Source organism: Anticarsia gemmatalis, chromosome 18 (genome assembly GCF_050436995.1).
Source record: "Anticarsia gemmatalis isolate Benzon Research Colony breed Stoneville strain chromosome 18, ilAntGemm2 primary, whole genome shotgun sequence".
NCBI lineage: Eukaryota > Metazoa > Arthropoda > Insecta > Lepidoptera > Erebidae > Anticarsia > Anticarsia gemmatalis.
In genome coordinates, this window is record NC_134762.1 from 1,200,950 (window position 1) to 1,214,106 (window position 13,157).

Sequence of the window (13,157 nt, forward strand, 5' to 3'; positions counted from 1 at the left end):
GTTCTTGATAAATATTTTAAGTCTCCATTGTCACTTTGATCTAGACTTCTAATGAGCTTATGTTATAATAATTGTAAGTCATTATTTTGTTTTGTTCTTCTCTGAGATTTATTCATCGTGAATATAGATCTTCGGTGGTAATTTATATAATTTGTCAAACTATTCTCAAAACAATAAGCATAAGTATAACAATGAAATGCCAATAAAGAGTTTATTTTATTATGTAAAATAAAAACTTTGTTATTTACAATGATTGTACACACAAAAACACATTACAAAATACTCCTAAATTACAAATTGAATGAAAAAAGGAATTTCTAACTATAATAGTTGAAAATATTTTTTATAAAATATCCCTGAATTTATCAAATAAATGAAAATAGAATTCCTGCCTATAGTGAAAAATACAGTGTCACATGTTGGTTTTTTTCATTCAGCAAGTTTTGTTACAAACTGAACATCCTGTATAACAGTTATGTTGACCACTCGAAAGTCGAAAATAATCCTACGGTAGTGCACGTATTTTTATCAAATCCTGCAATATAGAAACTCGGTTTACAGGTATAGCAAACGATTGCGATTCTCTATAGATTTGAAAGGAGATCGGCAGATTTCGTACAGCTTAAAGTTTGTGTTGTTTCGTAACAGAATTTGTACCACTTATTAAGGGGACTAAGTCACTTATTTTTATTTGGGAGTATTATTTTTAGAAGTCCGGATTAATTAGAAAGTATTTGTTTATTTAAATAAAAATTTTTGGTCCATGGCTTATATTTGTTGACAATTAAAGAAAAAGAAAATCTCATGAGAAGTCACTTTTCGTCTGACGTCTACGCATCCGCCAATTTGCTGTTGTTTTGAATTGTGGTTTTGACAGCATCTGAGCAGTTTAGCGAACTATCGGGGCTTCTAAAAATGGACATAACTATTACCTCCCAACTTTTTAAAATATAAGAATTTTAAAATAAGCTTGTCTATCATATGAGCTACCAATTAAAACAAAAAGTAAACCTAAACATGACATTTAATAAGCTGTACGAATTCTTCATATAAACCTGCCGTTCGCCTTTATTCGATCACCATGGTATAAAAATCGCGCTTTTTATGACGACATAGATTTTGCATGACATTACGGCAAATGATTTCAACGTACTAAATTGCTCGTTTAGAAATATTGGCTTAAGAATGTCACCGTTTGTGATTGCCAAAGGCAGATTTTGTATATTATTTTAGTTAAGAATAAGAACAATCTAAACTGAAATATGACTGGAAATCTCAATGAAAAGCTGCCTTAATTGGGCATCTCAGTGGATGCATCAGAAAGTAGCAGTCCGCGGAAGATGCTTGCAGATTGTCGAGCTCCTCACCAATAACAAATAACAACCACGAGCACTCTGATAAGAAAGAAACCTCTTAAAAGAAGGAGATACTGAAAAATAACTAGTAGCCTCTAGGACTATACAATAACTTAAACCCCAGAGCTACGACTAAATAAATAAGTATATACAAACTTGGGTGGGTATCAGACACCAAAAACTCCTTATTTGTCGAACGTTTATATCAAAATTGTTCAGTTCTATAGTAGTTCAATGAAACCTTAAAACTATAGAACGCTCAATACCTAAAACAGCACACGAGAGTCCAAAGAATTGAGTCCCGAGGGGTTTCACTGTAAAATAAAATAGAAATGCATTTCCCAGCGAAAATTGTTCCGTTGTTCACAATAAGACAAGGAGTTATATCTTATAGTCCGACAACTTAGTAGACAGCCTTTACATGCATCGGTATATCTAGATTAAAATTAAGAAGTCGGTCCCGTTTGTTGTCTATTAAGATAACATTCGTTAAGTCATGTCAAAAGGCTTTCGGGCGGCTTAAACAACTTTGGAACTAAACATACGATGAAATAAATAATTAATAATGAGGTGTATTTCCAGAACAAAATAACTGTTTAAAACTGACCACAGTGAATTGCATACCCGTGCGGCTCACTAATGTTCCAAATTCTGAATGTAGTATACCTCCATTAGTAGCACATTTCTGTACAGTCGGATCTTTCGAGTATCGAGAGTTTGACATTTAAAATGTACTGCAAAAATAGTTTCTACGACGCCCGCTAGAGGTGCTTAACTGTCATACCAAAATTTTCGCCAGGTAGCCGGTTGGCCGTAGTCGATAGTAGTAGAGAATCGAGGTACAGACTGTTTGCAAGTAGGGCTCTCTACTAAGTTGCTGGACTACAGACGACCGTTAGAAAAGACTGGCTATTTTCCGTTAACTGCGACCCGGTTATTATATTTGCTTTAATTCAATACTTTCAAGTGGAAATGTAGTGGAATATGGAGTATTTATTGAAGATGAGATACTTTGGCAAATATTTGAGAGGTTCTTTGTTTAAGATGTTTTGTTACTACGTTGTTTGCTCTTGATGTTTTGGTAGAAACTTAGTCTGAGACAGGTGAATCTACTTTATTGTAGAAATAGCTGCCTGAATTGTTAGCAGTTTCAGCTACGCTATACAAAGCATTCATTATGAAGAACTGAAAATTTCTTCATTCAAATAAGTTAATTAATTATTGATTCAATGAACAAAAATAAGCCATATAAGCCTTAAGCTATTTTCAGCGAATAGTGAGGTTATTAATAATCCAGGGTAATATTGTAATCTAATACCCATTATTAAAGTTTCCACGTTTACAGAACGTTTCGTGTCTGAACTTCTTCTTCTTATCTTCTTATCGTATGGTTAGTGGTCAACCTAGTGTCAAAGTTGTTCAAGTCGCCCGAAGATAGACAACTACCGGGACCGACTTTTTACGTGCCCTCCGAAATACCACTATGCGGTCACCCATCTATGGGATGACCGCGCCAAGGTTTGCTTAACCCACAGATTGTTTACCGACCGGTGAGCGCAACTAGCTACGGGCGCTTCAAATTATGCCTATAAGGATAATTGATAAAGACTAAAGAACGCCACTTGCCAATCTATGCAAACACAAAAAAAATATTGTTTCTTGAAAAAAAATCTGCACGTGTTCGTCATTATACCGTCACGCTGAAAGCCAATTGGATTTCCCAGTAGGTAAGCGATTGATTTCCAACGATAAGCACTTTTAACAGCCAATCTAAATAATGATTGATGAATATTCGCATGCAAACGGTAATATTGAAGCACTTTGGTTGTTTTCTGGCGCCTATATTGTTTTTTTATTTTTGCTTTTTTTAATTTACCAAATTATTATTTTATGTTCAAATAGGTACATAATAAAAAACACTATAACTTTGTCTAATCCGGGAATCGAATCCGGAACATCGTCATCAGCAGTCGTATAGTCGTCGCACTATCGGGTGAAAAAAATTATGAACAAGTTCAAAATTTGCGAATTGATTTTATGTTCGTGATTAAATATAATTTCGTGTTAATTGCTAAATTAAGAAAAAAAAAATAACTTTAGCTTTCACGGGTTCAAACTTTCACTATCAATGTTATTTCAAGCCTCTTGGCCTATAGCAATTCAAAAATACTAAAAAAAAGTTCCGTGAAAAATGCAGTTTGTTCATTTATTTCTACAAAATCCGAACACAAAAATTGCAACAGCAAAAATCGTCACTTTTTTTCTTTTTCAATATATTTTTGTGGTTGCAACACTAAAATACTAAGCCTAGTTTGGGGTTGCCATAAAATAAATTGAAATTTTGTTCAGGTGTCCGGTAGGTCACGTAATTTTGCGGCTGCTGTCCGAATTTTTATGGCTACCTTTTGTGGAGGCGCTATAAACAGTACTTTGGGCATTCCTCGATATAATATATGTATATAGTAATACATACATAGGTATATACGTTACGTTTTCTTTCCTATTTTGTTTGTTTAGACAATGTCATTAGAAATGAGAGTGACGGGTGTATTTTTTTTTGAACATATGCTGAAACGGCGAAGTAGATAACGTAATCATTCTATACTTAAACAGAACTAATATAATATACTAGCAGTCAGCTACAACCTCTTCCGCGTGGATAATAGTAATTTTCACGTTTTTACATTTTTCATTGCTGCTAATAATCAGAACGAGATATTATATATTATAGTCTATGGGGTTTCTTAATAAACGGACCATAAAGGAAAATAAAAATTATCCTCGTAGTACTAGGTTCCTGAAATTAGTGCCTTCAAACAAACGAGGAAACTCTTCAGTTTTATATTATTAGCCTAATTATAGAAGTATAGAATTGTTTGACCCAGAACTAAATAGCTGCATGGTCCTCAGAAATGAATTTGACTATGTGTCCATTAATAACTAGTTAAAGGTATTGTAAAATCCGATTATGTCAAAAAAATGCAATGGTAAAATATTTTCAACTGTGTTGTCTGCTGCCGAAAATGTACTGTCAAACTAAATCATCCACTACACTAATTAAAATCTACGTTCGTCTAAACTACTAAATTAAACGATACTATCATATAACGATACAGTGCAGCACGTATCCGTTTCAATCTGTTTCAAGATATTGCACTGTCTCTTTGATATATCGCTTGAACCAATAAACTTACGTAAGTGTACTGTTAATATTGATTTTAAAGCTTTACCAAATATTGTTTTTAATATTGGCAATTCAATTTATAATAGAATAGGAGTTTATGCCAATATCCGTACTTAATATTTATGTGAAAGTGTGTTTGTTTGTATGTCCTTCAGTCACATCTGTAGCCATGACGTTTAAATTTGACATTGTGTATCTCAAAGGTGAAGACTACTTTCAAGTACAAATAACTAACTACACGATCGAAAGGTAGTCTTAATCAATTATCATTTGGGGAATTGATGCTAAACAAAATGTCTGATGTCTATGTTCTACAATTTTACTTATTGTCCTGCAGCTTTTCTTGTGGATGTAAATATAAGCCTACAATTAAAACTCACAATTATTAAAAAAAAATGTTCTAAAAATGCCTAAAATGCCACCAATATTCGTTAAATATTTTTTATTCGCAAAATTGTGAAAATATATTCGGATTGGCGTAATTTTCGAGTGATACTCGACGGTTTCTACGAGGGGACGAGTGTTCTTGCACCCACTTTATACCTATACACCGGAACATACGGAGTGTCGGATAATCTCCGATACCGTGGTGTGAAGTGGGGAGGATTTGGGGTTTAAAATCGGTAAGGAAAGATTTTTGGGGTTGGTAAATCGAGTGAGAGGTTTTGATCATATCGCTTTTACGTTATACTTAGCAATATTTAGTAAGATCCTTTTATCTATGCAACAAATTGCCTGATAGGTTTTAAAAAAGGCAATAACTTTCTGAAAATTAATACAATCATGATTTTCATACGGATATGACATTTCTGTGAGTATTGCCATGACACAAATATCATTAACAACTTAATTTTTTAAAAGGAGGCTGCGTTTTTATCACCTAGTGTTATGTATCCTCATTGCGGGAGGAGACCCTTGCCCCACAGTGGGACTGTAATGGGTTAATTTCAGTGTCATTAGTGTCATGTCACTATTGTCTTCACTTATCTATAATTACCCTGTAAATTGGACGTGCAGAGTCATCGAAATGTTACTTGAACTACTGTTATTCAATTTACATTTATTAATAAACTTCAAAATTCAGATCAGCATTTATAAACTAAAAGGAGCTGAAGTTCTTACAAGAAAATAGTTGGTAAACAAAACCGATTCTCAACTAAATATGTATTTAACTTGTGGTTCAAACTTCAAGTATGGTAAACACGCTGCTTCAAGATGTACAGGTTTTAAGTTTTAATAACTTGACATTATGGAGATAAAATTTGAAATATCTATTCAAATATAAAACTAAAATAAAGAAAAGGCCACTGTTGATAGCACGATAGTTTTATTATTGAGTTTGATAAAATTAAATCTAACTTGTGTTGTCTAAATTCTTTAGAAAGTGGGTTGTTCTTTAGAAAGTGCTATTACATTGAGTTCAGAGTTAATTATGCGGGTGTAAATTATCCATATCTAGTAGTTACAAAATATAGGTATTTTCCAAAGCTTTGACGTACTTATCTCCGACTTATACATTCGAGTATGGGGAACTTTATAGAAAAAAAAGGTTTAGTGCTCCTAAACTAAATGTGTGATTCTGTATTAAAACGTAATCCTTTATATAAAAAAAAGATTAACCCGTAAACAAGAGTCAGTTTAATTTACTCCCTTGAAGTTAAATTTAACGAACTTGTTCCTGTATCTAAGTAATACATCTCTGTAACTCTTCAGGGAAATACACCGTGATGTTACATAATCCTAAAAATAAACAAAAATAAAAAAAATCCTCTTCTTTTATAATAGCTATTTGTCTACGAGCCGTAATTTGTTTTCGTCCGCCATTGTACATTATTCTCCCAAAAGTTTCCATTTGCCGCTCCATTGTACCGGCTGTGAGCTTCGCTGAGCTGTCTCGGGTTCGATTTCCGGATCCCACAAAAGTATTTTGTTATGTTATCTGTCGGGCTAGACTGTCATGTGAAAGTTTGAAAGAATATTTCGGTCGATGGACAGTTTGACGGATTCTTCCAAATTGGTTGTAACTGTGAAATGTTATGACTCAGATTTAAAGGAAGCAAAATAAAATATTTTGATATACATATTCACGGTTTTCAAATCTCGCCACCTGGTTAGATTCTTACAAACCTTCCTTGTTTCATTCACATCCATACATCTTGTCATTCTCACATAAGGTAGTTTAAATATGTACGCTTAGTGGTAATTTAGTTTAGTGTCTTCGTACTTCGGAGAACATTTCGTAACTTGATTGCTATCAATAGAGACAAAAGTTCGTCCGGAATTTAAATATATGGCAAGGATAGACAAAATTTAACGCTCATTTTTAATGCGCAATTAGTCACTTATCATAAGTGTTAAGGTAAGATTATATTAGATTTAGATTTTTTTAATTTTATTTGCGTGAACTGTAACGAAAATTTGATATTTCTTCACAGCAAAATAAAACAAAAAACCATCCTTTCAAGTAAACATTAACCCCGTCATGAAAATGCTTGAATCGTTTCTATTACGAAGCAGGGATAATGAAGAGAATCAAACGTATAGATCCGTTGAGGCGCGAAATGAGACGGCACCCAGAAATGACAGACGTTTCGAATGATGCCTCCAGACGTTTTTGTTGGTGAGTAACAGTGTAGTTTTGTGTGTCGAGCTTTTTGTACGAGCCCTAGTATTTAAACATTGTTTGAAACTCAAAGACATAGGTATTAAGAGAAGTGTTTTAATGGCGCTTCTTTCAACTGCGCAAACAAGTCATGATATAATGTATGTTAAAACAAATAATTTCAACGGCCCAAAGGAAGTGGAATTTAAAGGGTTTTTTGTCGAAGCACACAAGGAAACCGGGGATAATGCGTTAAATCCTGTATTCCTTTCTTCACATACGTACATACATAATATCACGCATTTTTTCCCATAGGTGTAGGCAAAGACCAAAGAACGCCACTTAGTACGGATCCTTACAAACTTTCCTTACCTCATTTATTTCCATACTAGTCTTTACTCTTCCTAATTACACAAAATAAAATCAGAATACAATTTTCTATTCCAATCAAGTCTTTATCGTAATATTTCCACAGTTTTATCAACAAATCGTGTGGTAAAAAAATTACATACTTTTCAATCCATACCAAATTAAATTAACGCAGTTTTCTTTTACTATAATAATTTAAACCAAGGAAGATACTATTATATTGCATCCTCAAATCTAAATATACAATATCAAAATATTAATAGAATTAAATTATAAATACGAATTCAATTCTCAAAGGTCTTTATCTTTGAACTGTATCTCACAGACGATCTTTGTGTAAACGTTGGACGGAAAGACAGGTCATTTATTATAAACGAACAATACAAGCTTTACGAATGAAAACCTACTACTTATTCAGATTTATTCTTTAATAGTATGGAATTATGTAGTACTTCTTTACTTGTGTCAAGTGAAAAGTAATTAAAACATTGTTAGTGATGTTTTAAATACTTTTTTCATATTATTATTAATAGTGTGTTTGTTTATATTTTTTTCGTACTAAAAATGGCTAATCTGTTTTGGATAAGATTTGCTAGGCGCCAGAAGGAAGACGGGTACCAAAATCCAAAACAGTTGGCCAAAGTGGGAAAATTAATGTCTCTCGAGAGAAAATATAATCTTTGATTTGATTCTGGGGCCAATAAAAGTATTACAGAAGCTCGATTCTCTACTTCTATCGACTACCGACAACCGGCTTGTCATCGATAAATTTTATATGAAGACCTGATCAGCGCCTCTAACGGGCGTCGCAGGAACTATTTTGTCAGTACATACTAAATGTCAAAATCTCGATACTCGACAGTACAGATTATATAAAATTGCGCTACTGGGCATAATTTCTATTGCAATGTTCTCAATATCTGCCTCAACCCAGTTCCGTGATCAGTAATTAGCAAAAGACTTGAAGACTCATATGAAACCAATCCATACTAATATTATAAATGCGAAAGTAACTCTGTCTGTCTGTCTGTCTGTCTGTCTGTCTGCTACTCAATCACGCCTAAACTACTGAACCAATTTGCATGAAATTTGGTATGGAGATATATTGATACCCGAGAAAGGACATAGGCTACTTTTTACCCCGGGAAAATGACGCATTTCCCGGGAAAATTCAGGTGGCGAACGAAGTCGCGAATAATCAATATTATAATGACACTGAATTAACAAAAATCCGTTGTCATGGCAACTGTTTTAATGGCGGATATGCCTTAGCGCGATTTCGTTATATTAAGAGATATAAATAATTTTGAGAATATTTTTCGTGAAAAAAAAAAGCATATTTTTTAGAGTAACAGTAAAAAGTGTTACAAAAACGTGGAAAATTATGACCCATTCTCTCTTATGTGACGCAAGCGAAGTTGCGCGGGGCAGCTAGTAATAAATATAAGCAACCAAACGTGGGTACATTTTATCCTGCTCAACCTACACATTCCGAAAAAATGTTATAAATAAAATCATGAAGGACATTTCTTTATCTTAAGCTTTATTTGTAACTAGATTCTGTTTGCAGGCTTCGTAGGATTTCGCCTATATTATTCAGGGATAATCTAGCTTTCTATTAGTGTCTGGATTCTGAGAAACGGATTTGTGGTTCCAGTGACCTTTTCAGGCAAACAACGTTGACTTTACTGTGTTAAATATTAATTTCATTTATGTTTATATCTATTTGGGATTTTCGTCGAACTAGATTTTGATGATTGTGACTTTTTCCTTATCAAACGTTTCTTCTAAGGTGTCTGCTTGCTTATGTCTTATTTAAAATGATAAGAAAAGAGTTTATGCGTTACTTAGATGATTCAGGTAATGGATATTTGGCTACGCGGGTTTAAGTACTAACTAACTAACGTCAGTATGTAAACCACAACAGTCAGTAGCTTAAGTTTTGTACACCCGACAGCTTTATTAAAAGGCGAGTTCATATACTAGAGTCATCATCAGCCTAGCCTTACTTCCAACGATGTAGGTGTCGGCTTCCAGCTTCACTAGCTCACTGCCTATCGGACCTTCATGACCCAGTTACCTGCTGATAACGTCTAATTCTTATACTAGACTATCAGTCTTACATATGTCAGATGTGGCCGCTACACCTACATAAATACAATTTTTTGAACATATATAAATCATGTTCCTGCCTCAAGCAATTTACTTGTAAATTAGTCTGAACCATACATTGTTTTAAACAACAAGTCCTATAATACCTACATATAGTTGGACCAATTTCGCTAGTACAAAACAAATCTAATTGAAGTTGGAAGCTGACAACTTTGTCGTACATCGAGCCACTTTACATTATATATGAGGACTCGTAACCAGATCCTAACAATCTAGTCGAATGTTCTAGAATATGGAATTGCTCAGTGAATACTTTGTTATTAAGGGATGAAGTTTAGGATAAGGGTTATTAGGACTAATAGGGAACTGTACCGCGATTCTTTGCCACTGTCGACAAAAATTATGTATAATCAGCTATAACTTTCTAACCAACGATATAATCAATTTCAAAAAGCTTTAAGAATTGATAGAGGTAGCGAATTAAATTATAAAAAAAAGGATTTTACTCAGACATCCTAATATATAAATATACATTAGTGGTTAGAAACAATCATAATGTTAACACATTGCCCTCTATTAAATCTATGACTTTACTGCGAAAAAAAAATACAATAATAAGTATACATGGATGAGACTTAACTTTATCACTTATCGTTACCACTTATCGTTACGTATCTCAGTTGGCAACTAGTGTACGACAAATCGATGGACACTATTTAGTACATTGCCGTTTTGAGGTAACGTGTTAATCTCTAATCTATGAGAGAAACCAATGTACAGCATAGAAGCTTTCAAATAGTTGTTAACTGAGATATGTGATAGCCCCCCAAACAGCTTTCCCAGATTCCAATAATTCCCATCCAACAAGCTCGCCAACCGACCCAACAATGTTCCCCACGCATCAATACGACACGTAATTCCGAAGCTTAGCCGAGGGTCTTTACAAAGCACGATCTTTTATTCATTACGCACTCAGAACTACTCGTGTCGTAGTACTGTCGGTCCCGTGGGATGTCAACGTCTTGTTAGCGATATAGGCTTGTGATATTTGTTTGTTTGCAATTTCGGGAGAATAATGCTTTGGTTTGGTTTGTTATGGCGTTGTTGTAGGTCAGTTTGGTGATTTGTTAATTGGATGACTTATGAGGACAATTTTTGGATGGACTATTGTTAAAGCATAAGAACAAAGACTTTGCTATAATATAAATAATGTTAATATAAGTTTTTTGTAATCGTCTATAAATATTCCAACCACTTGAGAACCTTGTATGCGTAAGGTCCGCAGGTGGCGGATGTATACAAAGAATCTGAAGGTTATACAAAGTTTTTTTGAACTATTATACTAGCAGTGCATTGTTTTTAAACAGAATCATAGTTTCCACACCATGAAACTAAGAATGTATTGGATTGATAAAATAATTAACTATGCAAGATAATTACTGTAATAAAGTGTGGTTACTTTATACAGTTTTTAAACAGATTTAGCTTATAATAGGCTCAAAGTAAGGATTTTTTTTACACGGATGAAATCGCGGGCAGAAGTTAGTTTATAATTATACTAGCTTTTACTCGCGACTTCGTCCGCCACCTGAGCTTTCCCATGGAAATGCGTCACTTTTCCGGGTAAAAAGTACCCTATGTTCTTTCTCGGGTATCAAAATATCTCCATACGAAATTTCATCCAAATTGGTTCAGTAGTTTAGGCGTGATTGAGTAGCAGACAGACAGACAGACAGACAGACAGAGTTACTTTCGCATTTATAATATTAGTATAGATTATGTAGTCTAACATAAACTAATTTATGAGGCAATTGACTAATAGTTTATTAAACACTGCAGCCGGTAATGAGCAACTAATTTATTTATGTTGTGCAACGTAATTGAAAATGTATGCAGTAATCTATCATTGAAACTACGTGACTGATCGTTAAGTGAAATGTGCTTAGTAATCAAGGTATGTTATTTTAATGTTATTGATTTGAAACACGTAAATATTATTGATTTTATTAGATAATTGTGCAAGGTTTAAGGAAACAATACTATTCAGTACTGCAAATCAATATAGTTTTCGACTTTATTATACGTAGGTACTCTATAATCTTTAAAACTGGTCTGAATAGAGCATTCTCAACCAGTATTGGTAAAGAAAATCACTTTGCTGGGGTGATAATTATCTGTACATATTAGTTCGAGGAAAAAGACTTTTCGCATTATAGTATGTATGAACTTGTAATAAAATCTCTTTGGCTCCAAGAATCACAAATGAGTACACGGTTCATTGGGTTTCTTTCAGTGAGCTCGTGAGGTGCCCAAATATCGAGCTTTTTTGTGTAGAGAAAAGATTTTATTACAAGTTCATACATACTAAAATGCGAAAAGACTTTTTCCCCTACCAAATATGTTTTTTAATAAGAAGAGCCATTCGTAGGCAACGAGTAAAATAAACCACTTAAAAAAAGCTTCTATTTTTCTATTAGGTACTATAAGTATTTCAACATTTATCTAAAATATACGGTTATAAAATAATTGATGTATCTAGTTTACTTAAGCGAATTCATATTATTTTGGTCGGTTCAATCTCAGCCTTAGTAATGAATGTAAAGATTTGTCTACGCCTCGAGCTATTTACTCTGTAAGATACGAATGGTAATAAGAAATATTATACAAATACATTATATTATGTTTGTGGTTTTGAAACTTTATAAAGGTCCAACTTGATTTGCGGATTGTTAAAAGTTTTTGAGATTTTCTCGCGTTCGTGTTTTAATATATTTAAGCGTGATAAAAAATCTCCACCTCTTATTGGGAAATTACTGGTTCCACATACCTAAATGCATTAAAACGCGTCTTGTTCCCAAAGAACGCCACTTGGTACGATTCTTACAAACTTCTCTTGCTTCATTCACATCCATACATCTTGTCATACAGGACCGCCGGTTATGACTATTGAGCACCTGACCATTTTGCAGGACATCACCGATATTATCCCTTAGGCTGAAAAATCCTGGACTTAGAACAAAATCGATTTTATGGCCAGATAGATTTTGTAAATGCTTTTTTCTCGGTAAATATAACAACACAATTTATTTATAACTTTTAGATTTCAATGTAGGTATTTATTTCTTCCACATGAAAAAATAATAACATTTAAGTAAAAAACATTTAAGTTCGCATAACTTTGCTACCATAACTTTTCTCTTCTAGGAAAGGATCGCGATTCGTATAAAAATAAAAAAGTCGCTTCAAACGAGTACATTGACCTCAGACACACAAAACATTTTGTCAAAATCCTTTGCCCAGACATAACCAATCATTTTCTGAAAAATATTCATGAATATACTTCAAGACAAAAACCACACGACTCTTGAAACCGATATTCTAGATAATTTCCGCCGTTTTCAAGCTGTTTACCGGTCCCATCCGGCTCGGAGCGGTTTAAACCGGCGCGTATCTGGATAAATCCGGTTCTGCGGTCTATTCGACCGGCCGAGAGGCAATAAACGTTAACCCTTTGTTGAATACCAAATACGAATGC

At 33.7% G+C, this 13,157-nt stretch overlaps 1 protein-coding gene across 2 annotated transcripts in view; it reads left to right on the forward strand.

Moving 5' to 3' along the window:
* LOC142980614 (uncharacterized) overlaps positions 1–13,157 on the forward strand; it is a 317,796-nt gene that overhangs the window by 147,093 nt on the left and 157,546 nt on the right. The gene's annotated exons all lie outside the window — the stretch shown is intronic.